General features: G+C 41.1%; 1 protein-coding gene across 9 annotated transcripts in view; it reads left to right on the top strand.

The window, feature by feature from the left end:
• MARCHF1 (membrane associated ring-CH-type finger 1) overlaps positions 1-26,838 on the top strand; it is a 178,925-nt gene that overhangs the window by 137,428 nt on the left and 14,659 nt on the right. The gene's annotated exons all lie outside the window — the stretch shown is intronic.

The raw sequence follows: 26,838 nt of genomic DNA on the forward strand, positions 1-26,838 counted from the left end.
ATTTATCTCCTTGCAGAAAACAGCAAACAGCCAGTTTCAGGTGAAGCACAGCCTGATTAGGACAAGCAGGTGATTGTCCATTGGATTGGCCTCCCGACCATCAACTGTTTCAGGCTGCAAGGAGGCAGAAGCAGATTTTTTTTCCTTGTGAAAATCAGGCTTCCTGAAAGTGAAATTGAAACAGGTTGTTTGTTGTTTTCTGCAAGGAGGCAAATTGTTGGGAGGTAGAGGCAGATTTTTTTTCCTTGTATTCCTCCCCCCAAAATGTAGGTGCATCTTATACTTTAGAGCATCTTATACTCTGAAAAATACTGTAAGTGTAGTTTTATATTATTGTTTGGTATTGTGCTATCTGTTCATTGTATTATTTTTGTAAAAGAAATCCAGCTGTTACTTCCAGTAAGCAGATACCTTACTGGACAGCCATGGTGGTGCAGTGGTTAGAAAGCAGTAATACAGGCTAACTAACTGTTCACTGCCAGTAGTTCCATTCTGACTCAGCCCTCCATTGTTGAAAATTCTTTCCTGTATTACAAAATTAAATTATGTAATAGAATATATTCAAATCTGTATACGTGCCATGATGCATAGAATTGCAGGAGAACAACGGATAATATCAATGAAAAATAAAGCAAATATTTGAAAAGATATGTCTTAATGGTTATTTATGTTGTTTTAAAGCATGTTATAAATATGTATTAAAACTTATTTAAACACTTCAAAATGTATGAATATGGAGCTTTGCCAAGCATTTTATCTATACAAGTGTTAGAAGCTTTCTCGGTTATGTTTGTTAAGGAAAAAAACCCATAGGTTTGGCAAAACACATGCATTACTCATACCAAGTACTTATTTCTTATTAAGAAAGCAGGAAGCCCTAGCCGATGTTGATAAAGGTGTAAAGCATTATATAATAAAATCTAAGGTTATAATAAATAACCATCATGTAAAATTCTGCTTTTTTTGTGACAATCTAGATTACTTTCTAATATAATTTTATTTCTATGTAGTTACGGTATTTGCTTACTTGCGTATTTACTTGTCTGCTTATTTAGAATAGTTTTCAAATAGCTTTAATTAAAAATTTGCATCAGATAATCTAGAACAGGGTTCCTCAATCTTTTGGACCTCAGGGACTACCAAATTCATAGTTTTAAACCCAATAGACCCTAATTCATAATTTCAAGTCCCACAGACCGCTAATATGATTTTTTTTTATAAAAGATAAATACTTTTGTAAAATAATGAACATCTATTTTATTAATATGAAATGCACCTATTTAATATAACAAAATTATGAATGCTTATTTAATCATAACAAAATTTTTAATGCTGGTTTAATTGTAACAAAATTATTAAAGTTAGTGTAATTATTGCAAAATATTTGATGCTTATTTAATGTTGTTGCAAAAGTCAGTCCCATATTCCAAAGCCGTAGCTGTAGTCTTTTCCCTCCCCTCTCCTCCCCTTTCTTCTTTCCTTTCCTTTTCTTTCCTTCTCCTTTCCTTTCCTTCTCTTTCCTTCTTTCCTTTTTCTTTTCTTGCACCTGGGTGGAGGAGCTGCTCCAGGATGATTAAAGGGCCAGTCCTGTGACTACCACAGTTCTGGAATAGGGGACCGGCCCATGATGGGGCTGGAAATGTGCAACTGTGCAGGTGATGAAATTTGGAAATAGCAGCTGAAGTTTGCTGTCCATTGCGGACACTAGCTTGCACCCCTGCAAACATATTTGTCGAGGAGCCCGGCCGAAATTTCCCACATTGCTTTAGTGAGCGCTCCTCAAGGAATGAGTTTGTATGGGGCTGAGCTAGCACCTGCAATGGACAGTAGGAGACAAGGGCTGCCTTGCACCACTGGCTGCCACAAATATATTGAGGTTAGGTTTACATTCAGCCTTAAGAGTGGTGATTGGCATGTGGGTGGGGTGATGTTGGGCTGTGCAGCCTTATGTTCCCACACGCAGGCTGGATTAATTGCTCTCGGCCATATCCAGCCCAGGGGCCAAAATTTTTCCATGGACCACCAAACTTTTCTCGTAGACCGCCAATGGCCCATGGACCACAGGTTGGTGACCTGTGATTTTGAATATTTATTTTGGTGAAACTCTAGGGTGCTCATTTAGAAACTAGAAGTTGAATTTGTGGGGTTAATGAATTGATTACAGTTTTATAATTTTGCATCAGTAACTCCACATGCATTCATAATTGTGACAGTTACACAAGCTGAAATTGAAACCTGCATGAACTTTAGATGTTCCTGATTTATTTCACTAATCTTTCTAAATTGATCACTAATCCCATTCAGCCATTTGAGCATGTCAGTGCGATAAACTATTCTGGGCCTTGCACTTCCACTCCTTTCATAATATACATATATTTGTACTATTGTTTGGATAGTACTTCAATACTGAAAAAAGTTTCAGAAATATGTTCATACAGATATCAATAAAAATTACTTCTAGTCATACTTATGTTAATAGCAAGAAAATCTTTTGGCAATATTTTCATTGGTTAATTCCACTTGTAGAATGATTATAGAAAAAGAATATGTTTAATTGCTTCCCCTTGTTTTATATGTTATTTTAATTCTTCTACAATATAGTGTCAGGATAAATACTTTGCAAGTGATTGAATCTCCTTATTTAACAGTTTCCATGATCATTATTCTAACACAAAGAGTATCAGAGCTTTGAGAAAGAGAGAAGGGAGGAGGGGAAAGCAAGAGGCAAGGCAACCAAGTGTAGAGTCATAAGAGCAAATATTTCACATCATTACTTCATCACATGCATTACTTTTTGGATTGACTTTTTAAGTTACTTCAGAAGTCATCTCATAGATTTAGAGTTTCTTTTGAGTTCTTTCCCATTATTTCATTGATTTTTTTTAGCTTTTTAGTGAAAGAAGTACTGTAAAATTTAGAAACATATAAATATTGATAGCAGTAACTTGTTAAACGTATTAAGTATAACCTATATTGCAATATAGATATATAAGCAAGTGTCAAATGAACATGGTAGCAGGTAGCTGAGCTCATACTCCCTAAGGACTCTGTTCACTTCATCATGCCCAACAGATCACCACTTCCAGATTAGTGGGCAAGGCTTTGCCCCAGGCATCTCACCTAGTCCTATAAAAAAGCTAGCATCCAATCATGAATAGTTTTGAGCATGCTGAGGAAATTTTTCTGAATAATCCTGCAAAAGGAGAAACTCTGCCACCTTAAACAATGTTGCAGGACCACTATCTGCAGATGCAATAAGGGTGGAAAAATACTTGCCACCGCTTTCCATCATGAGAAGTAATTTTGACCACAATAGAGTGCCAGTGATGATGTAGACATCTCCTCTCTTGTTTGAACTCCCTCAGCTCCTCTGTAAACCATAGACAATGATGGCTCCATTAGAGGTGGTTGCATAGGTGCAATCCAATGCAGAAACTCTACCAACCTTTTATTCCAAGTGTCAAACAAGGCCTTGGATGGACTGTGTAGTAGATCAGCAGGAACGACCCTGGTTTTTTTTTTAAATTTAGACATGGCTTCAGAAATACTTTCAAACACCACAGAAATTTAAGGCTGGAAGATATCTTAGAGGTCATCTAGTCCAACCTCGTGTTATATTGTCTGGATTATATTGGTGCCTCTAACAGAGAGGAAAATTGCCAGAAAGGAGAAGGAGTTTACTAGGACAAAGCTGCCATGCAGTGGAAGACAGATATACTCCTTGACTTATGACTACAATATGACTAAAATTGAATTAATTAGTGTTAAAAAAACACTAATAAGATTTAAAATTATTCATTACCATTCACACAACAAAACATATTGCACTCATCTGCCAGGGGGCTAGAGTTTAATGGCCCCAAGCCTGGCGGCATAAATAGCTCTTTAAGCTTGTACGGAAGGCGAGGCGGGTGGGGACAGTGCGAATCTCCGGGGGGAGCTGATTTCAAAGGACTGGGGGGCCCCACAGAGAAGGCTCTTGCCCTAGGTCCCACCAAACGACATTGTCTAGTTGACAGGACCTGGAGAAGGATGACTCTGTGGGACCTAACCGGTCGCTAGGACTCATGGGCAGAAGGCGGTCTCAGAGATATTCTGGCCCGATGCCATATAGGGCTTTATATATTAGTAGATAATGTATATTTTGGTGTGCCTGTGTGTAATATGTATGTACACATATAGCATATATACATAGGATTAAATAGTATATTTCGTATGTTTAGTAGTAGTAAATAGATAGAGAAATTGTATCTCATTGAAGCGTTTGATGTGAGGAGAGTCCAGGGAATCTAACCCTAATACTTTACGTGAGTGACATCAAGTTGACCACGCCCACCCAGTCACATGTCCAGCCAGCAACACCCCCCATTCAGTCACATGACCGTAAGGCCACTCCCACCCAGTCACATAGCCATGAACCACACCCACCATCACATGGCCACAAGCCACACCCATAAAATAAGCCACGGCCACAGAGTGGCAGTAAAAAATTTGGAACCTGCCCCTGTTTGAGTGACTGCTGAATTCCATTGTCTGCTTGAGAAAGCTTGTGCACCAGGCTGTTTGTATTATAGGGAATCCAACCACTTCATTGAAGTAATACTTGAATGTAGAGTCCACTGGAGTTGAGTGGCTAATTAATTCAAATAAACAAATAAAATGTGAATTTTACTTTACTAAAATCTATATGGTACAGATCAGAGAATTAAAATGCTTGTAAGCACATTGTACATTTTCAAACTCTTCCTAAGAGCATCTTACAATAGCATCTTTTCAAACTAACTTTCCTATTTAATAATTTGCTATTTTTTAAAATGTTTTTCCCCCCCAGAAGTACATTTTGTACTTTTATTAGTGCTTTGGAGTGAGTATCCTGATTTTCTTTCTGTTCCTAAAATGCCTGGCATGGTCATATAGAAACATTGCTAGTTAAGTGTGGGGTGTTACGTGACAATTGCTTTTTTGTTGTTTGAATTCTAAAGAAGCTTTAGCTTCTTCATTTTCTATTACTTTGTCTATTTTGTGGTCACAAAATAGTTTTGTTCTTAGTAGGCAAATTTCTTGCAGATATTTCAGTGCCTTATTCTTGCTATTTTATGTTTCTGTTTATAGTCAGTCCCTGTGCTCTTACAGAACTAACCAGGTGGCCCACTGTTCTTCAGCTTACTTGCAGGGCCAACATTTGCAATCTGTTGCTATCTTCTCAATTCTGGCTCTGTATATTTTTTTTTGTTCTTAAGACTTAATCTTATGCCTTATTAGCCAGAATCCCCTCATTCTCTTTCTTGAACTTTTGTCCTCTTAACCATTAAGAAGACAACCATATTGACCATGTTGTTATCTATTTTACCTACTAGGGTAATTGTTTTTGTTTAGATTAGTCATGCAATATTTTGCCTTGCTAAGCCTTTCTTCTATTCATTTGTTTTTTGCTTATAGGCCAGCTTGATTTCTCCATTATTATTATTATTATTATTATTATTATTATTACTACTACTACTATTAGCATTATTATTATTATTAGCCACCATGAGTCCACGGAAAGGGGCGGCATACAAATCTAATAAATAAATTATTATTATTATTACCATTACCATTACAGTGATCCCTCGATTATCGCGGGGGTTATGTTCCAAGACCTCCCGCAATAATCGATTTTCCGTGGTATAGTGGTGCGGAAGTAAAAACACCATCTGCGCATGCGCGCCCTTTTTTCCCTGGCCGCGCATGCGCAGATGGTGGAGCCGGTGGCTGGGGAGGTGGATTCGCCGCCCCCACCAGCCCGATCTCCCTCCGGTGGCTGGGGAGGTGGATTCGCCGCCCCCACCAGCCCGATCTCCCTCCGGTGGCTGGGGAGGTGGATTCGCCGCCCCCACCAGCCCTTCCTGCTCTGGGTCAGAGCCGTGGAAACCTTCGGCTCGCCGAGGCTGCGACTGACCCCTTCGTTTTTATTGCAGCGAAGGAGGCGAAGCAAGGCTCCAAGCTCGCCTGCCGCCGCCGCTACGCCTCCGCCGCCTCAGCCACCCCCTCTGCTCTGCAGGGACCTCGCATGCCACGATCTCCCTCTCTCGCCCTCCCCGCGCTTCTCCTCAGCGGCAGCCAAGCAGCAGACCCGAACTCTCCCGGGTCCCTCTCTATCCTATCCCCACCACCACACACACACACGCCGCCGCCGCCATCCACCCCGCCGGGTTCCCCACTTGCTCTTCGAAAAGGAGTTTTTATTGAGGCGCTTGGGTTGCTCCTGCTTCCTCCTGGGCATTTCCCCCCCCTTTTCACATTCTCCTTGGTTTAATGGGAGACCAAAGGCGAAAAAAGAAAAGGAAAAAAAATCCCCAAAAGAGAGGGACAAGAGGCAGGCACAAAGCGGGGGCACAAGGGGAGCTGCCCGGCAGAGGTTGCTTTTTTTCTTCTCGTGGGCAAGTGGAGGGGGGGAGAGAGAAGGAAAGAGAGAGAAGGAAAGAAAGAGATGAGAGAGGGAGTAAGAGAGTGTGAGAGAGGAAGAAAGAGAGAGAGAAATGATAGAAAAAAGGGGAGAAAAAAAGAGAAATGAGAAAATGATTGAAGCAGAGAATGACAGGAAAGAAAGAAAAAGAGACAGAGAAGTGACTCTTGGTGATGACGTATGATGTCATCGGGTGGGAAAAACCGTGGTATAGCAAAAAAAACCGTGGAGTATTTTTTAATTAATATTTTTTGAAAAACCGTGGTATAGCGTTTCGCGAAAATCGAGACCGCGAAAATCGAGGGATCACTGTATTATTATTATTATGTCAATACAACACAGCAAACGAGATCACTATGCTGGATTTCGTATTCCATCACCAATCAGGCACTTCCCAAGCACCTAGGACTGCGTGATGTAGCGGCGAATTATGTTTGCCGATCCCAGTAAAGTAGCCTTTTGCAATTGACAGATGGAGATTTTGTCAATTCCGATGGTTTTCAAATGTCCGCTGAGATCTTTTGGCACTGTGCCCAGCGTGCCAAGTACCACTGGGATCACTTTCACTGGCTTATGCCAAAGTCGTTTCAGCTCGATTTTTAGATCTTCGTATTTCACTAATGTCTCTAGCTGCTTCTCCTCAATTCTGCTGTCCCCCAGGATTGCGATGTCTATGATCCATACTTTCTTTTTCTCCACAATCAGGATGTCTGGTGTGTTATGCTTCAGAATTCGGTCAGTCAGAAGTCGGAAGTCCCACAGTAGTTTTGCTTGCTCATTTTTGACCACTTTTTCGGGCTTATGATCCCACCAGTTCTTTCTCACTGGTAAATGGTAGTTCCGGCACAAGTTCCAGTGGATCACCTGTGCCACAGCATCATGTCTATGTTTGTAGTCAGTCTGTGTGATCTTTTTGCAGCAGTTGAGTATGTGATCGATTGTTTCATCTGTTTCTTTACAGAGTCTGCACTTTGGATCGTCTGTTTTTTTTCAATTCTGGCTTTGACAGCATTTGTTCTAATGGCCTGTTCTTGTGCCGCCAGTATTAGTCCTTCTGTCTCCTTTTTGAGTGTTTCACTTGTAAGCCATGACCAGGTCTTTTCCTTATCCACTTTGCCTTCAATCTTCTAGAAGAATTGGCCATGCAATGCTTTGTTCCACCAACTGTCCATAAGACATTGAGTTACAGTTTTTCTGTACTTGTCCTTAGTTTGCTTCACCTTGAGAAGCTTCCTATTGTTGACCTCCATCAATGCTGACTCTTTGCTCTCCTTCACATAGTCAGCTAATGCATGCTTCTCTTCTTCCACTATCTGCTTCATTTGCAAAAGTCCTCTGCCGCCTATTTTCCTTGGTAAATACAGCCTGTCAACGTCACTGCGGGGGTGTAGTGCATGATGGATCATCATTAATTTTCTGGTTTTCCTGTCCAGGTTGTCCAGCTCTTCTTGAGTCCAGTTCACTGTGCCAGCTGGGTATCTAATGACAGGTATGACCCAAGTATTTATAGCCTTGATAGTGTTGCCACCATTCAGTTTGCTCTTCAAAATTTTTCTGGTTCTCTGGATGTACTCTTTGCTGATCACAATTTTCACATGGCCATGCTTGATATTATCCAGTTGCAAGATGCCCAAGTATCTGTAGGCTTCTGGCTGGTGGCATTTCATGGTTTGACCATTTGGCATTTCAATGCCCTCACTTTCAGTGATTTTCCCCTTTTTCAGTGCCACTGTGGCACATTTATCCAGGCCAAACTCCATACTGATGTCATTGCTGAAGATTCGCACAGTGTTGGTTAGTGACTGTATCTCAGTTTCTGATTTTCCGTACAACTTCAGGTCATCCATATACAGCAGGTGTGAAATTTTTGGTGAATTCCTAGCAGTTTGGTAGCCTAGGTTTGTTTTCTGTAGGATGAGTGACAGCAGGATTATAGCGATGATGAATAGCAATGGGGACAAAGAATCCCCCTGGAAGATGCCCCTTCTGATGTTGATCAGGCCATAGCTTTCATTCCCAACAAAAAACTCAGTCTTCCAATATTTCATCGTCTTTTCTAACATCGAATTTCTAACATCGAATTTCCTGATGTTTTCATTGACTCCAATGACTTCCAGGCATTTTATGATCCAGCTGTGTGGCAATGAGTCAAAGGCTTTCTTGTAGTCAATCCAGGTCATGTATAGGTTTGTTTTCCTGTTCTTACAGTTCTCCGAAATCATTTTGTCAATTAGGAGCTGGTCTTTTGTACCTCTACTTCGTCTTTTATTGCCCTTTTGCTCCACTGGCATGATGTCATTTTCTTCTAGGTAGTTCTGAATTCTGTCAGCTATGATACCTGTCAGCAGTTTGAGCATGGTCGGCAAACAGGTTATTGGCCTGTAGTTTCCTGGTATGGCTCCTTTCGCTACATCTTTCTGCCAGTTGTAAGCCATTCACTGATATTTCCTGTCTGCAGCATTTTGTTGAACAATTTGGCCATTTTTGTATGCAGGCTGGTCAGATATTTCAGCCAAAAACCATGCACCTGATCAGTGCCAGGGGATGTCCAGTTCTTTACCCTCTTCATTCTTTCTGCAATCATTTCAGATGTTATCTCCAACTGCTGCATATTTCTCCCTGAGAATTCCTTCTCAAACTCCTTTATCCACCCAGCAGTCCTGTTATAGTCCTTTTCGACTTCCCAGAGATCTTTCCAGAACTTTGTTGTTATTTTCACCTCTGGCTTTTCAGTTTTCTTATCTGTTTGCTAATGCAGGTTCTGGTGAAAATCGGTATCCTCAGAGCAGGGTAATTGTTGTAATGGCCCAAATAATAATGAAGCATATAGCTTGGAAATGGTTGCCTCATTTTAAGATTATCCTGCACCCAGCACATCTCACACTGCACAAACACACTTTGCCAATAAAACAAATTCTGTTCTGTTAGTAGTGATTCAATTTTGAATGGTATTTTTCTGTACAGTTTCAGATTGTCCATGTTTATTAGCCTGGCAGATGTTCTTGATGTTTGATAGCCATGGCTAACTTGTTTAGAATTGTTGACAGATAAATCAATTCAGTGACAAACAATAGTGGTATTAGTGAGTGTCCTTGACATATTTCTCTCTTGATATTGACTTTTCTCAGTCTATCATCATTAATCAACAACTGTATCTTCCATTCAACCGCTCATCTTTATGCAAAGCTGTTGATATTTCTACTGATTCGCTGTATTTCTAGACACGTGATTTTCCAGGCATGGAGTAGACTGGCCTTCTTGTAATCAGTCCATGCAACATTCAAGTTGGTTTTCCTTCTCTCAAAGTTTTCCAAAATTATTCTGTCTATTAGGAGTTGATTCTTCTATATTATTCTGCTGTTTAGATAATTTCTGCTTTAACTGAAAACAAGGAGCTTGTTTTCAGATAGATGTTGTTGGATTGTATCCGCTATCACAAGTTAGCAATTTGAGACTTGTTGGTTCACAAGTATTTGGTGTGTATCGCTTGGTTGTTAAACTGCTTGGCAGTGAACATTTCAGTCAAAAACCATGCAGTTCATCTTCATTTAGTGCTGATTAGTTCTTGCCATTTTCTCCATCATTTTTGTTATTAGAATTTCTTTCATTTCAGCTTCTTTTCTATTCTTATCCACATCCTTTATCCAAGCTCTATTCTTTTTGTATTTCTTTGTCCCACAGCTGCGCCCAGAACTACAGCGTTTCTTCTTTGTCAGGTATTGACTGGTTAATTGCATTGTCTCCATTAATACACTGGTAGAAACATTTCTAATTTTACTGCCTGTAGTATGCAATTCAAGCTTCATGTCTGACTATCTTCTTGCTGAAACTGTTGTTTGCTGCTTTATTTCCCATTCTTCCATAATCTTTATTGTTCCTAGGTAATGCATCTTGATCTTCTTGGTCTTTAATTTATTTTCATTCATCTGTTTTAATTTGCTTGCATTTAAATTACTATTTGCTATAATGTGTCTTAAATGCTTTAATCAGCATGGAAACTGGCAATATTTTCAGTAGTGATTTGGCTTAAACTCCTGTTTTTTAATTGCTCAATCGGCCTATTAATTTTTAAAAAAAAGCTTTTCATCAAAATTGAAAAGAATCTCAGCTGCCATGTGTTATTACAGCCTTTCTATGTACCATCTTCCCTTAGGTCTAAAGGGAGTTAAATATGAAATCTGACAAAGAGGTTCTGACATTTCCTAGCAGACAGATCTAGATTCTATAGCCAGTGATAGGTTCAAAGTTGGAAACATTTCTGGGATGTGTAGTTCATTCTTTCTTTGTTATGATCCCAAGCATAAGGCAGAAATCCCTCAATTACTGTAGAGTTACAATAGTCTGCTAAAATACATTTAATTTGTATATTCTTCTGTGGAAACATATAATACTAGAAACCTGGCGATGAAGTGCTACAACGGCTTAGTGATGCTGAAACTGCTGGACAGAAATAGTTTGCATTCCAGTGGTTTGAGGCCAGCTCTGTGAGAAGGGTGAGCTCCCAACACTTGCTCCCTGGCTCTTCCCTACCCAGCAGTTCAAAAAACATACATTTTATTTTATTCATTTGTTTGTCAAAAACATGTACAGGATAACAGGTGTTGACATAAACATAAGCAATGTAGGTACAGGTAAATTAGGACAATAGAAGACTGAGACAGGGATGGTAGACACAATGGTATGCTTATGCATGCCCCTTACAGACCTCTTAGTAGACTCCGCAGTCTGCATTGGTTGCCGATCAGTTTCTGGTCACAATTCAAAGTTTTGGACATGACCTGTAAAGCCCTTCATGGCACCGGACCAGGGTATCTACGAGACCGCCTTCTGCCGCACGAATCCCAGCGACCGGTTAGGTCCCACAGAGTGGGCCTTCTCCAGGTCCCGTCAACAAAACAATGTCTGGGGCCAGGGGAAAAGCCTTCTCTGTGGCGGCCCTGACCCTCTGGAACCAACTCCTCCCAGAGATTAGAATTGCCCCCACCCTCCTTGCCTTTCGTAAGCTCCTTAAAACCCACCTCTGTCGTCAGGCATGGGGGAATTGAGACATTCTTTCCCCCTAGGCCTTTATAATTTATGCATGGTATGTTTGTTTGTATGCATGCTTAGTTTTATAATAAGGGTTTTTTAGTTGTTTTTAGTATTGGATTTACATGATGTTTTTTATTACTGTTGTTAGCCGCCCCGAGTCTACGGAGAGGGGCGGCATACAAATCCAATAAATAAATAAATAAATAAATTTGGTACTTGGTGGTGGTGGTGGGAGCCTAGCTTCATTTGTGTATGCTGAGAGCAGAACCTGGTGCTGGACCTGGCTAGATAAAATGCAGTGCAACATGAGGCAAAGCGAGCCAAGACTGGAGGAGGAGCTTGGAAGCGACAACAATCCAAGACTACATCCAAGTCAGATGGTGTATCCTAGTTTGTTTCCTGTGGCACTCCAAGGCCCACAAGTGCTGAACAGAATGAACAATCAATATAGTTTCTCAGGACTGCATTGTGTCCATCATTTATAGATTTCCCTGGCATTGTCATGCCACATGCTAAAAATAAATAAAAGCATACTTTGAACCTCAAGAGGATTCTGACAAGGTATGCAAAGAAAAATCAGTTAGAAAACTTTGCACGGTATCATTTTATGTTTGGAACCATGTTCATTTAATATGCTGATATTTGTAATAAGCAGAAAATATTTATTGCTAGTTCTACTTCATGTTTCCTGTGAGCTACTTCATTAATTTAGAACTATGCCAGGCTATATTACTCTTGAAAGCAGCATTTCCTGTGGAGACAGCTGCTGTTGACGAACTAGGAGTTCTTGATTATTATTATATATATATATTTTGCTTTCTTCCTGTTCAGTACTTTAAACCCTTCTTAGACCTGCAGGCGACCTGTACAATTTCTTCAGAGAAAGAGAAAAACTTCTGAACAGTCCTGACTATAATACATTGCTAGTTATTATTCTACCTATTGCTTTGTGCAGCTATAAATCTCTGTGCTTTCTCATCAGTTTTATAATAAGAAACACGATAAAAATGACAGGCAATTTTGCTTAGGATGGCTAACACTGATTTTCTCTGGGAGTAAATTTTATTTTTAACTAAACTGGTAACAAACATCTTTGCTATTCTTCGCCATAACTGAAAGATTTGTGTTTCCTTTAATTTTCAGTGCAGCTGGGAGATGTTGTCAAGGTAACCTGCCTCAGTCTTTTCTTTCCAACAATAAGCTGTGACTGTGATATGGCTAACCTTAAATCACTGTCATTCCTGGTCACTTGTAAGGTCAAATGCTTCACCAGTTAAGCACAAAGGCAGGATTCTGACTTTCCCCCCTTCTTTATTTGTTCTCATGTCATTAAAGAAAACAACATGGGGAAGTGCACGAATTAGGCTAAGGTAATTTTATAACATTTGCAGACAATTATTTACAGACAATTTACAGAGAAAGCATGCAAAAACAAGTGTTTTTTGTTCAGAGATATACTTGATTTCTTTTTTACCAGTTCAATTTATGTAGTCACCTAAGTAACATGCAATGTAACAAACAAAAGCAATGCATAGAAACTAACTCCACCCCGCTTCGTTAATAACATAACATTAGAACATATTGCATCCCTGGAAAGTTCCTCCAGTCCCAAACAATCAAAATCTAATATAAGCGAATTGTTTTAGAACAAAAAATGGTTATTCTGCTGGTTCTATGGATGAGAGGGGAGAGGGAAGAGGGAAAAAAATAAAAATAGGACCATCCTTTTTAATAAATGTAATTTACATAATGGAATAAAGAAGAAAGTCAAAGACATCAAAACAGTTAACTAAAGCTCTCTTATCAAAAAGCTTAGACAAAGAAAGAAATGTAAATGTTTTTATTCACATAGGCCTCCAGAAAATAGGACTCAAAATATAATCAGACTAACTACACCCTCTTGTGGACTTTTTCCTATCACTGCCTCCAACTAGACAAAAACACTTATATTTTCTTATTTGCTTGCCCTATATTTCATTTATACTAAAGAATTTAAGTACTGACTTATCCCTTTCATTTGGTTGCTTGAAAGAAATCATATATGACATTTTAAAGAAAATCAACAATCTCTCTGTGTGTGTATGTATATGTACATACACACACAGTGTGCATGTATTTGTGTGTGCCTTTTTCCTTAAAGAAAAGGAATAATACAGGGCAAAGGACAAACACAAAAAATTATTTTATATTGGAGTTTTTATGTTCAAGTTCCATTATAGAGCCTAGAAATTATCCAAGTACCATGATAAGGTATAATGTGTCCAGCAATATAATTTTCTCACAAATTGTTAATTGATATGATCTTGCTATTGATAGTTAAGCTGATATTGATATTGATAGTTAAGCTGTTTAAACTGCTTAGTTAGAGATGTTTTTGTAAGAAGATAGAATAATAATACAGTTGAAAATAATGGGATATACAGAGGTTACATACGCAGAGCCCCAGTGAATTTCAAATAACAGCAAAACTTTATGGTTACAATGTACATTTATTTGCTCTTCCACACACATACTCATCCATACTTAGCAAAACCCTCTACTAGGCTGCTAAGCACTAATCAGAGGGATTAAAGCTACCCAGTCTGGATCCAAACATGATTCAAAAAGTGGACAGTCTCCAGGATACCCTTTATCCCCCTAAGTCCTTGCTTTGTTGGTTACTCTTGTTACAATCTGGTAACTTGATGGGGTTTGGGGAGAGATTTCCTATGTTCCCAACTTGTTTGGTTTGGTTTAGATCAGGGGTCTCCAACCTTGGCAACTTTAAGACTTGTGGACTTCAACTCCCAGAATTCATCAGCCAGCTAGCTGAGGAACTCTGGGAGTTGAAGTCCACAAATCTTGAAGTGGCCAAGATTGGAGACCCCTGGTTTAGATGAAAATTTCCCTTTATTTTCTTATTTCTCTCCTGAAGGGATTTTTTAGACAAAAGTTCTGACTATCTGCCCTGCTTACAAGCCTGCATCATCCTCTTTAGGATATAGCAGCTTTAGCCTAGATGCTCTTCCTTGTATTGCAACCTTTTACATTCTCCGAAAGTCATCTCTCATCCTTGATTTTTAAAATAATTTCAACCAGACTAGAACCCTACAATACTATAATATTGATTGTCCCAGAATTTATACTATATTCATCTATAATACATAAGAGCCGCAGTGACACAGTGGTTAGAATGCAGTACTGCCAGCTAATTCGCTGACTGCTATCTACCTGCAATTTGGCAGTTTGAATCTCACCAGGCTCAAGGTTGACTCAGCCTTCCTTCCTTCCGAGGTGGGTAAATTAGGACCCAGATTGTTGGGGGCAATATGCTGACTCTGTAAACTGCTTAGAGAGGGGCTGTAAAGCACTATGAAGAGGTATATAAGTCTAAATGCTATTGCTCTTTCTATTGCTATATCAAGTTCACTACAATAGAGTGGTTTCCTTTGTGACATTTGTGAGATAACACACTCACAAAAACTTTTCTGCTTATACTTTCATTTGTCCTGGTTATACAGTGATCCCCCAATTATCGCGAGGGTTCCGTTCCAAGACCCCTTGCGATAATCGTAAACTCGCGATGTAGCGGCACGGAAGTAAAAACACCATCTGCGCATGCGCGTCCTGTTTTCCATGGCCGCACATGCGCAGATGGTGGAGTTTGCATGTGGGCAGCGGGGAAGACCCCTTCGGCCGCCCAACAGCTGATCTGCTCCGCAGCGCGGCAGCAGCGAGGAGCCGAAGATGGGGTTTCCCCATTGCCCAGGCAACGGGGAAACCCCAAGATCGCTTGCCGCTTGCCCGTTCGCCCGCCCACCCGGCTCCTCGCTGCTGTGGCGCTGCAAGCGAGCAGCCGGGCGGGCGGGCGAACGGGCAAGCGGCAAGCGATCTTGGGGTTTCCCCTTTGCCTGGGAAATGGGGAAACCCCAAGATCGCTTGCCTCTTGCCCGTTCGCCCGCCCGCCCGGCTGCTCGCTTGCAGCAGCTGAGTCCTGAAGCCAGATGGCAAAGGCGAACTTCCGCGTTTGGCTTCGGGACTCAGCTGGGAAGCGGCACTGGGGTTTCCCCACCACCCACGCAAACTCCTCGCTGCCGCTCGCCCGCCCTTCGCCCGCCCACGCCGTTCGCTCGCGCCGCTTCCCAGCTGAGTCCTGAAGCCAGACGGCAAAGGCGAACTTCCGCGTTTGGCTTCGGGACTCAGCTGGGAAGCGGCGCTGGGGTCTTACTGGCCGCCCACGCAAAGGGGAAACCCCGGCTCCTCGCTGATGCCCGCCGCTCGCCCTCCCGCCAGCAAGAGGGGGAAGACCCAGGGAAGCCGCCCAGCAGCTGATCTGCCTGGGGAACGCAAACTCCACCATCTACGCATGCGTGGCCATAGAAAAAAGGGGCGCGCATGCGCAGATGGTGTTTTTACTTCCGGGTGGAAAAATCGCGATATAGCGATTAGCAATGATCGAGAGCGTGAAACTCGGGGGATCACTGTATTTTACTATTTGGTTTTTTTTTTTTTTGTTTAAATTGTGGACCTTTCAGTAAAAGGTTTATATTGTTAATAATGACGGTCTAGCAATTGTAGTAGAAACAAATCCAATAAATAATTCAACAAAGGCATGAATCTGCCAGTAAATATGCAGATTTCATTTCCAAGTGATTAAATTTATTATACTATTAATATATAGTTTTAAGGCTTCAAATTACATACAGGATTATTAGGATAAATTACTGTATGATAATTTTTCTAATTTAGCTAAAAGTTGTAAAGAAGACAGATTTCAGATTTAATGCTAATAAATAATGCATTGCACTAATTCTCAACCTTTCTAAATTAGAAGAAATTGCCTCCACGGTCCTAAGGGGATTTAAAGAAAACTAATGCAAATAATGTAAAACAATTTAATTATAGGATGCTTTGCCAACAGAAATTAAATCCTGGTATGCCTATTAAAAGAGTCTCTATACGGTTGGCAGGAGAATTCTGGGAGATGAAGACCACAAGACTTAAAGTTGCAAAGGTTGGATGTTCTTGCTCTTTAAGTCTCAAGACTTAAAGTTGCAAAGGTTGAATGTTCCTGCAAGGTTGGGGGAAAATACTGTTCCCAACTTTTGAAAAGCATGCAGTTTTCTTTCTTTATGATAAACAAACAGCAAAATGTAACATTCGTCTTTGCAAAAATTACTAAATTACAAGTAAAGTTATCCAGTTATTTTAAAAAAAATAATAGATAGAAAAACTATTAAGATAGTGTTTAGTATGAAATATTGCTTCTAAGAGAAAAAAATATTTGTCTGAAAGATAGACTTCTAAACTGATCCCCTGTGTTTGTAACAAGTATCAATGAGCAAGTTTTAGAATATATAACATTGTTCTTACAGCAGTCAAGGTTTTTAACAAAAACCTCTTTAACATGAAATATGAGTGTATGAATGGTAGGAGGGTTTTAGCCCAATTATTGATTGTGAAAATGTTAAGATGACGAACTCACTGTGCTAGATAGATACATTAGTATTTTACATGTTACTGTGCTAATATGATAAGCCATGCTTTCTTATTACTTAGTTTGCAGAATAAATTATTGTGGCTAAATTCATAGTAGGCTAAATCCAGAGGTGGCCTGCTGGGGGTTTGCAGGGGTTCAGGAGAACCTCTAGCTAAGCTTCTGTGCAGTTCCCACTCCTGGATGCCCCCACCCACCCCTCCCTTCTAAGAGTCCCCACCCAGCCTGTTTTGGATGCAGGGAAGTACAGGACACACATGGACGCTTGGAAGAGGCCAAAAAATGGGAACGGCCCATCGACTGCTGCCTCGAGTCAATCAATCAATAAACTGGGCAGAGACCCCTTTGCTAAAATTTCTGACTAAATCCAAACAATCTACATAATTATTTATTTTACTTATAACCTAATATATTTCTGTGAACTTAAGAGACTGTATGACCACCTCCTCAGTTTTATTCTAACAGTACTTTAAAGTTGATTGAAATGAAAAAGAAAACTGATGCAAAGTTTATTGCAAAGCTTTTTTCAAGGAAGCCTTGTGGTCCAAGAGCAATACATTATACCAAACTTTTCTGTATAAGTCCCAGAGGTGGATTCCTACCAGTATGCCCCAGTGCGGTAATCCAGTAGTGACCTGCCAATTATGCAATTTGCTCGCGACAGCTCTCGTGCTGTATTTCCCGGTCCATTCACGGTGCCATTTTTAAAAAGTAATGTTTGGCACTTTTTTGCTTCTGTCCAGGTGTGGAAGCAAAATTGCGTGAGGGAATTCCCCCCCGCATGTGATTTCCGGTGATATTTTGTTTCTGCACATGTGTGAAAGCAAAATCACATGAGGGGATGCTTGTGCATGCATGATTTTCAGCTATTTTTTGCTTCTGCACATGCACGGAAGCCAAATCTCATAAGGGGATGTGCACATACATAGCAAGCGTGCACACACGCAAAGTGTTGCGATATCGCTGGTGAGTCCAGAATGTATATGCGTGTGAAAGAGAGAAATAAATCTGTTGGATTTCTATTTTAAAAATATTGTTGAAAACCATATTTACGGCATTTGCATAACTACATTTAGGTCTATATGACCTAAAAACGATAAACTAACTTCTGAAGGGAGATTATTCTATAATGTGGGGGCCACCACAAAAAAAAATGCTTGTGGGTTGCATGCCCTCTGATCTCAGTGGCCGAGAGGATCACTAGCAGACAATCTTGGGAACTATATATTGGATGGATTGGACAAGCTAATTAGATATTGAGAAGGTCATCCGTAAAGAGTTTTATAGATGGAAGCCACTACTTTGGATTGATCCAGAATTCTATTTGGTTGTTCATGCAGAAACGGTAAATGAAGGATAATGTTAAAAAAAACACACCAACAACTCTGATCCACCAATATACTGTAGAAGTACAGTACCTATAATCCTTGTTTTTGATATTTTGATGTTTGATTCAATGTTGTATAAATCACATGTATAAACCAATATAAGGTAGCAATGATGACTCAGTGGTTAAAGATAATGAGCTTGTCAACTGGAAACTGAGATCTGAGCATCGTGCGACAGGGTGAACTCCAATTACTCACCCCAGCTCCTATCTATGTAGCAATTCGAAATTATGCAAATGCAAGTAGATAAATAGGCTCATATACAGGTACATATAACTGTTTATTAATATTAATTAATATTTTAAAATTTAATAGAAGGCAAAATGCTGGTACAATTTAGAAAGAAAACACTTTTACCTTATTGTAGGCTTAAACAAAAAAAATGCTTTCAGCAGATGTAGTACAGTATACAGTGATCCCTCGATTTTCGCGGGGGTTACGTTCCAAGACCTCCCGCGAAAATCGATTTTCCGCGATGTAGCGGCGCGGAAGTAAAAACACCATCTGCGCATGCGCGCCCTTTTTCCATGGCCGCGCAAGGGCTTGCAGGTGGAGGCAGGGAGCGACAAAAGTTCGGAGGCTGGCAATGGTTGTTTTTAATGTCGGCCACCCCCCCAGCGCCTCCGGCCTCCTCGCCGCTCGCCCGCCCACTCGCCGCTCGCCCGCTCACCCGCTGCTCACCTGCCCGCCGCCCGCTCGCCCGCTCGCCGCTCGCCCGCCCGCTCGCCGCCCGCTCCACCTCTCTTTCTCCTCTGCTGCAAGAGAGGCGGGACAGGCATTCTCCGGAGGCTGGTGGGTGCACGAGAGAGGGAAAGTGAGAAAAAGAGAGAGAGCAAGAGGGGGAGAGATAGAGAAAGAGAGAGAAGGAAAGAAAGAAAGAGATGAGAAAGGAAGGAAGAGAGTGAGAGAGAGGAAGAAAGAGAGAGAGAGAAGAGTGGAAGGAAGAGAGAGAGAAATGATAGAAAAAAGGGGAGAAAAAAAGAGAAATGAGAAAATGATTGAAGCAGAGAATGACAGGAAAGAAAGAAAAAGAGACAGAGAAGTGACTCTTGGTGATGACGTATGACGTCATCGGGTGGGAAAAACCCTGGTATAGAAAAAAACCCGTGGAGTATTTTTTAATTAATATTTTTTGAAAAACCGTGGTATAGCGTTTCGCGAAGTTTGAAGCCGCGAAAATCGAGGGATCACTGTATTGAAGAAAAATATGACATTTCTTTTATAAATAATTATCCACTGCCCTCTAGTGTCCAACACCCTGTACTCACAGGATCAGCATTTCATAAGAAATGTCCAAATAAGTAGAAACATCTTGCCCAATAGTTCTGAGGCCCCCATAGCTTATTACTCCAGAACCTATTTATTGTCCAAATTGTATGGAGTGATCTATAATTTATTTTTAATAATTTTTAAATAAATACACAGAAAACAAAACAAACATACAACAAATATTTGAGGCAATTATAGCCCCTCTTCTGTCAGAAGCTGTTATCGGATACATATACATTACCTTGCTTTGTTAATGTTATGATTGCATAGTCTTTTGGGTTTTTTTTTTACAATAAATTGAATTACAGTACCTCAATAACTTTTATTAAACTATTACTAGACAATATCCCTGTGTAATTTTACTTCATTTGTCATTTTATTTTTTTATTACTTACTTACTTACTTACTTACTTACTTACTTACGTATTTACTTACTTACTTACTTACTTACTTACTTACTTACTTACTTACTTACTTACTTACTTACTTACTTACTTACTTACCTGATGAAGTGGACAAGGCCATTGGAGCTGTGAGTTCCGCCACCTGTTTGCTGGATCCGTGTCCCTCCTGGCTGGTTTCGGCCAGCAGGGAGGTGACACGGACTACTGCCCCGACCTTCCACCATCTCCGGACCCTGAAAAGCATTCATCTACCACTGGGACTGCTGATCACCATGTCCCAGCGATGCCTTCCATTCCAGATGAACCCATGGCTGGGTCACAGGGAGTTCCAGAGGACCCACAAACAGCTCCTAACTCTTCTGCCACCAGCCCTGAACTAAGATGGTCAGGGCGGAGTCGAAGTCATCCAGCGTACCTCACCGATTACGCATGTACGATCTGGGGAGTGAGGAGTGTCTACAGAGAGGGGCAGCATAATAACTAAATAAATAAATATACACAAAATACATAACCTGGCTGCTAGTTGAAGCCCGATTGGCTAACACATGAGCAGCTGGCAAACGAGAAATTGGGGCATCTGGATTGATTACTAGTTTGACAGCTTGACTATAAAAGGAACTGTCAAACATTGAGTTGCTGTTGTTCTCTTGTTATTGCCTGTGGTGCTGAAGTGTTAAATAAAACGTTCCTGTTCAGAACTTCATCTTGCCTCCATTCCCGTCAGCCTGGGTGCCTCCAATCTAACAGTATAACCTTAATTATGTTACAGTACATGCCCATTTTCTGCTTTAATTAGGATAGTTTGTGTTAAAAAAAAAGAGTAAATATGGATGGCGTGCTTTGAATTTCTGCCTGCAAGCCCTGTAATCTGAGTGTTGATTTTGATAAAGCCTGACATTGTGGAAACTTGAAAAAAATGAAATGGCTACTTTAATGAATAGCAGAGGGGTTCTGTATGTTATGTAGTCAAAATATTTTTTCTATTAAAAGTTTTAACTATACACAGTCATAAGAGTCTCATGTATAGGCTTAGCTGATTAGTGCTTTGATCTGATTAATGTTTTGGTGAGTGGCTGCAGAAAATTGTAGGATTACAAAATTAGATTTGAAAGTTTCAAAGGAAAGCTGTCTGGAACAGAGGTCTGCAACTTTAAGACATGTGGAGACTCTGGAGTCAAAGTCCATAAGTCTTAAAGTTTCCAAAGTTAGAGATCCCTATTCTGGAAGAATGCAATGCCATGTCATTTCCATGTTGTGCAAAAGAAAACTACACAATTTTGTCCATAAAACCACAAGAGTCAAGCTTGATTTAGAGAAGATCACTAATTTAAACTTAGCACTTCTTGCTCTTTATTTTTCATTCTTATTTACAAGGTATTTTATTATTTCTGTGATGTTCCTACTGCCTGAATTTATTTAAAGTTTACCTAAATACTGCTTGAGATCTGATATTCTTATCACACATTGCAGGCAGATGGCAGTGTGGCACCATGCTTAACCAAAGAACTATTTTTATAAGATACAAAACTAATATTTCAAATTAGAAACATTTAATATCAGAGTTTTTTAAAAGTAGTTTATTAAATAGGAAAACACAACTAATGATAATGACATATTTTAGCTATCTAAATATTTTTTGTTAATTATTGGCTAGATATCTATTATGTGAATCTAATAACAAAATTAAAATTTAATTACCAGTACACGACTGGCCCTGATGTGCTTTTTTTAAATGAAATATCATGTTTAATTGCTTATAGCCATGGCAGAAATTAAAAAGTGGTCTTAATCCACCCACCTTTGTTTCTGAAGAAGAAAAGGAAGAAGAAAAACTATTTCATGATTTAAATCTAGATTTGAGAAAAATAACGCTTTAGTTATTGTTGTATACAGTGTATACTGTATATATTGTTGTATACAGTGCTGATTATATAATCCAATTATATTTCCTTAAGTATTTATTTATCCTGCCAATATCAATGTACAATATTTGTTACACATAGTACTAGTTCTCTAAAAGAAATTTGGACACACTCTAAAACAAATATAGACTACTAGGGTATTCTTTATTAGAAGTGCAAGAATCACTGAGTAGTACAGTATTTTTCAGAGTATAAGACACACCTTAGTTTTGGGGGAGGAAAATAGGAGAAAAAATCTGCACACCATATATTCATTTGGTAAGCGTCCTTAGTCTGGTTAGCTTCAGCACATTTTTTTAATCTCCTGGTTAGGGCTTGAAAAAAAAACCTATTCGGAGAGAGTAACAATGAAAGAGTTTGCAAGCCAGTAAGACCTGGGAACATTGTTAGCACATAGTTAGGGCTGGAAAGAAACATTTGAAGCAAGTAGAGCAATGGGGGGGGGGGGAAATTGCAAAGACTTAGGGCTTAGAAAACATTCTTTGCAGAGAGTAACAATGAGACAATCTGGGCGGCGTACAACAGGTGAAATAAAAAATAGTTAAAACCCATTAATCAAAACATTCATACTTCTGAGCTGGGCTTTAAGACCAAGACTGACAGACAGACAGACGGACAGACAGACCTGGGAGGCTGTGGCGCCAAATGGTGGGGGTGCCCGTCGGAGTGAAGGATTATACTAGAGCTGTCATTACCAAGGGGACTGTCATTATCAAGGGAAAGGAGGTTACTGCAGAGAGAGAAGGATGGCCGAGGCTGAGGAGAGGGCGAGGAGCTGTTCTGAGGCTGTTCGACATTACTGAGAGACTGTGCGGGATCGCGGTGAGAGGAGAGTGTGGAGAACTGGAGTTGTTGCCCAGTAAGAACAGTAACTATCACAGGGTGACCGGAGTGAACACCGAGAGCCGGGGGAGCTGTAGAGACGCAGGAGTCCGAGTTAATAATAATTTGAAACACAATTTACGAACTGGGAGTGCCAGGCGGTGGCAACGGACGGCACTAAAGAGATCTTTCTTCCCCCCAGGGACTCATTATTTAAAGACTTGGACATTTATGCTGGACTTTTTCCAGAACTTAATTGACTCAGAGTCTGGCGCCACCTAGCTGTTGATGATCTAAGAACTGCTAACTAATTGATTTTTAACTGACCCCCCCCCCCTGTATTTTGGTCTTTAAAAATATTTAATAATTTGACATCCAGTACTAGTTTTAGAGTAATTGATAATTAATTAGTACATTTAGGCTATTTTTATATTTCTGTTATATGTATTATGTATTTTTAATTTTTTAACTATTTTTTAGGGATTAATGTATTTATGGTATGAATGAATGGGATTATGTCAGTAATTATTGGAATGAATGGAATATTGTGAATGGAAATGAATGGGAAGGGGGTGATAGATGGAACAGGGTGGGTGGGATTATAATATGTATGAAATGAATGAATATGATATGAATGAAATTTCAGGCACACCTGACACTGGAAGGGCAGGAGGTGGGGGAACACTTATCTCTGGGGTGGCGGAGGGTCAGAATATCCCGGTCTTGCTGGGGAGAGGCAGATATGGCGGAAGCCATGGAGCTAGCCGTTCCAGGGGAAGGAGGGATCGCTGCTTAATAACGATCCCTTGTTCCGGCTCCATGAGCTTAACTCAAGGCACTGGTGATGAGTGTAAGTCTGGCCCTGGGCTCAAGCTGTTGCTACTCAATGCCAGGTCGGTAGTAAATAAAGCTCTCCTAATCCGGGATTTGATCCTGGATGAGGAGGCCGACCTGGCTTGTGTGACCGAAACCTGGCTGGGCCCGGAGGGAGGAGTTCCTCTCTCTGAAATCTGCCCAGTCGGGTTTCGGATATGGCATCAGCCTCGACCCCAGGGAAGGGGGGGAGGAGTGGCTATTATAGCCAGGGAAAGCCTGTGCCTGCGTAGACTCATTGCTCCAGAGATTGCGGGTTGCGAGTCCCTCCTGGTGAAGTTGGACCTAGGGGTTCAGGTGGGCTTGTTACTCACGTACCTGCCTCCCAGCTGCGTGTCAACAGCCCTGCCTGTGCTGCTGGAGGAGGTGGCCGGGCTGGCGGTGAAGTTCCCTAGGCTTATGGTCTTGGGGGACCTCAACCTGCCGTCGCTTGGCGGATCCTCTGGGCTGGCACAGGAGTTCATGGCCACCATGGCAGCCATGGACCTGACTCAAGTAGTGCAGGGTCCAACTCATAAGGGGGGGCACGCACCCGACATGGTATTCCTCTCTGAGCAACTGAGTAATGGTCTGAGATTAAGGGGCTTAGAAGTATTGCCTTTGTCATGGTCAGACCATTTTCTACTGCGGCTTGACTTCCTGGCTCCAATCCTCCCTCGCAGGGAGGCGGAACCGATTAAGTTGTTCCGCCCCAGGCGCGTGATGGATCCAGAAGGCTTTCAGAAGGCGCTTGGGGCTCTTCCAGATGCACTCATCCACAGTTCGGCAGAGTCTCTGGCTGAGGCCTGGAACAAGGCTGCAGCGGAGGCCCTTGACCGAATTGCACCACTGCGACCTCTCCGCGGCACTAGACCCCGTAAAGCTCCATGGTTCAACGAGGAGCTCCGGGAGTTGAAACGCCAGAAGAGACGTCTAGAGAAGCGATGGAGGAAGAGTAAGTCCGAATCCGATCGAACACTTGTAAGAGCTCATATTATGACTTACAAAGTGGCACTCAAGGCAGCAAGATGCGCGTATCATGCCACCTTGATTGCATCAGCAGAATCCCACCCGACCGCTCTGTTCAGGGTAACCCGCTCCCTTCTTAACCAGGGGGGAGTTGGGGAGCCCTTGCAGAGTAGTGCCGAGGATTTTAACACATTTTTTGCTGATAAAATTGCTCGGATTCGAGCAGACCTCGAGTCCAATTGTAAAACAGAGTCAACTGACAACGAGTCAGTCGAGGTGACTGGGGCTAAACATCTTTGTCCATCTGTCTGGGAGAGGTTTGACTTTGACACCTAAGGAAGTGGACAAGGCCATTGGAGCTGTGTGTTCCGCCACCTGTCTACTGGATCCGTGTTCCTCTTGGTTGGTTTCGGCCAGTCGAGAGGTGACGCGGAGCTGGGTCCTGGAGATTGTCAACGCCTCTTTGGGGAGTGGGTCCTTTCCAGCTCCTTATAAGGAGGCACTTGTGCGCCCCCTCCTCAAGAAGCCTTCCCTGGACCCAGCCATACTCAATAACTACCGTCCAGTCTCCAACCTTCCCTTTATGGGGAAGGTTGTTGAGAAGGTGGTGGCACTTCAGCTCCAGCGGTCCTTGGAAGAAGCCGATTATCTAGGTCCTCAGCAGTCTGGATTCAGGCCCGGCTACAGCACGGAAACTGCTTTGGTCGCGTTGATGGATGATCTCTGGCGGGCCCAGGACAGGGGCTTGTCCTCTGTCCTGGTGCTTCTTTTTTTTTTTTTTTTTTTAATATAATTTTTTATTGATTTTTAAAAAATTTAACAAAAAACAAAACAGAAAACATAAATGTACCATCACCATACAGAAAAAAAAAACCCTTCACCAGGGAGGAATCAATTTTATATCCTTCATATGCTTTGTCTCTGGGTTACATTGTTCATTCTTTATAGAGTGATTGAATTTTATTTCTTACATTTGCATCGCTTACTGATGTTGTTAATATATAATTTTTAACCTTCTCCCACCGCCTCATTGTTGCTGCTAATTTCCCTTCATTATAATTATGTAGTCTAATTTCCATAATTTCATAGTGAATGTGATCCACCATATATTTGCACCAATTTTTTATCGTCCATTTATTGTCATTTTTCCACCCAAGCACTATAGTTGCTTGGGCACTTTCTATCGCTGCAATTTTGATTTCTTCATATTCTTTTACCTCACTATTTTTTATCAATAATGCTGCTTCCTTAGTTATTTTCCAATTACCATTCGTAATTTTGTTCACTTCCACTTGTATTTGTTTCCAAAATTTTTGAACTTTATTACATTCCCAAAACATATGCATAAATACTCCTTTTTCCTTGCACCCATGCCAACAATTTCCTTTCTTCGTTATTTGAAAAGCACAAACAGGTAATATATATAGAGAATTATTACAAGTGGAAGAACAAGTAGTAAAAGGATTGACGAGATATTGGCAGGACGAATTAGAAATTGATGAATGGGATATGGAGGGTATAATTGAAAATATTAAAAAAATTAAAAATACAAGAATAAGAGAGATGAGAAGAAAAATATTACATAAATGGTATTATACACCAGTACAATTAGCACGTTGTCCTGGTGCTTCTTGACCTCTCAGCGGCTTTTGATACCATCGACCATGGTATCCTTCTGCACCGACTAGAGGGGTTGGGAGTGGGAGGCACTGTTCTTCAGTGGTTCTCCTCATACCTCTCTGGTCGGTCGTAGTCGGTGTTAGTAGGGGATCAGGGGTCGACCTCTAGGTCTCTCCCTTGTGGGGTGCCTCAGGGGTCGGTCCTCTCCCCCCTGCTATTTAATATCTACATGAAACCGCTAGGTGAGATCATCCAAGGGCATGGGGTGAGGTATCATCAATACGCCGATGATACCCAGTTATACATCTCCACCCCATGTCCAGCCAACGAAGCAGTGGAAGTGATGGGCCGGTGCCTGGAGGATGTTAGGGCCTGGATGAGTGTCAACAAGCTCAAACTCAACCCAGACAAGACGGAGTGGCTGTGGATCTTACCTCCCAAGGACAACTCCATCTGTCCATCCATTACCCTGGGGGGAGAATCACTGGCCCTCTCAGAGAAGGTTCGCAACTTGGGCGTCCTCCTCGATCCACAGCTGACATTAGAGAAACATTTAACAGGAGAAGTTCCCGAGGATTGGAGAATGGCCAGTGTTGTGCCTATTCACAAGAAGGGCAGTAGAGAAGAAGCTGGTAACTAC

The sequence above is a fragment of the Erythrolamprus reginae genome, chromosome 7 (assembly GCF_031021105.1).
Source record: "Erythrolamprus reginae isolate rEryReg1 chromosome 7, rEryReg1.hap1, whole genome shotgun sequence".
Classification (NCBI taxonomy): Eukaryota; Metazoa; Chordata; class Lepidosauria; order Squamata; family Dipsadidae; genus Erythrolamprus; species Erythrolamprus reginae.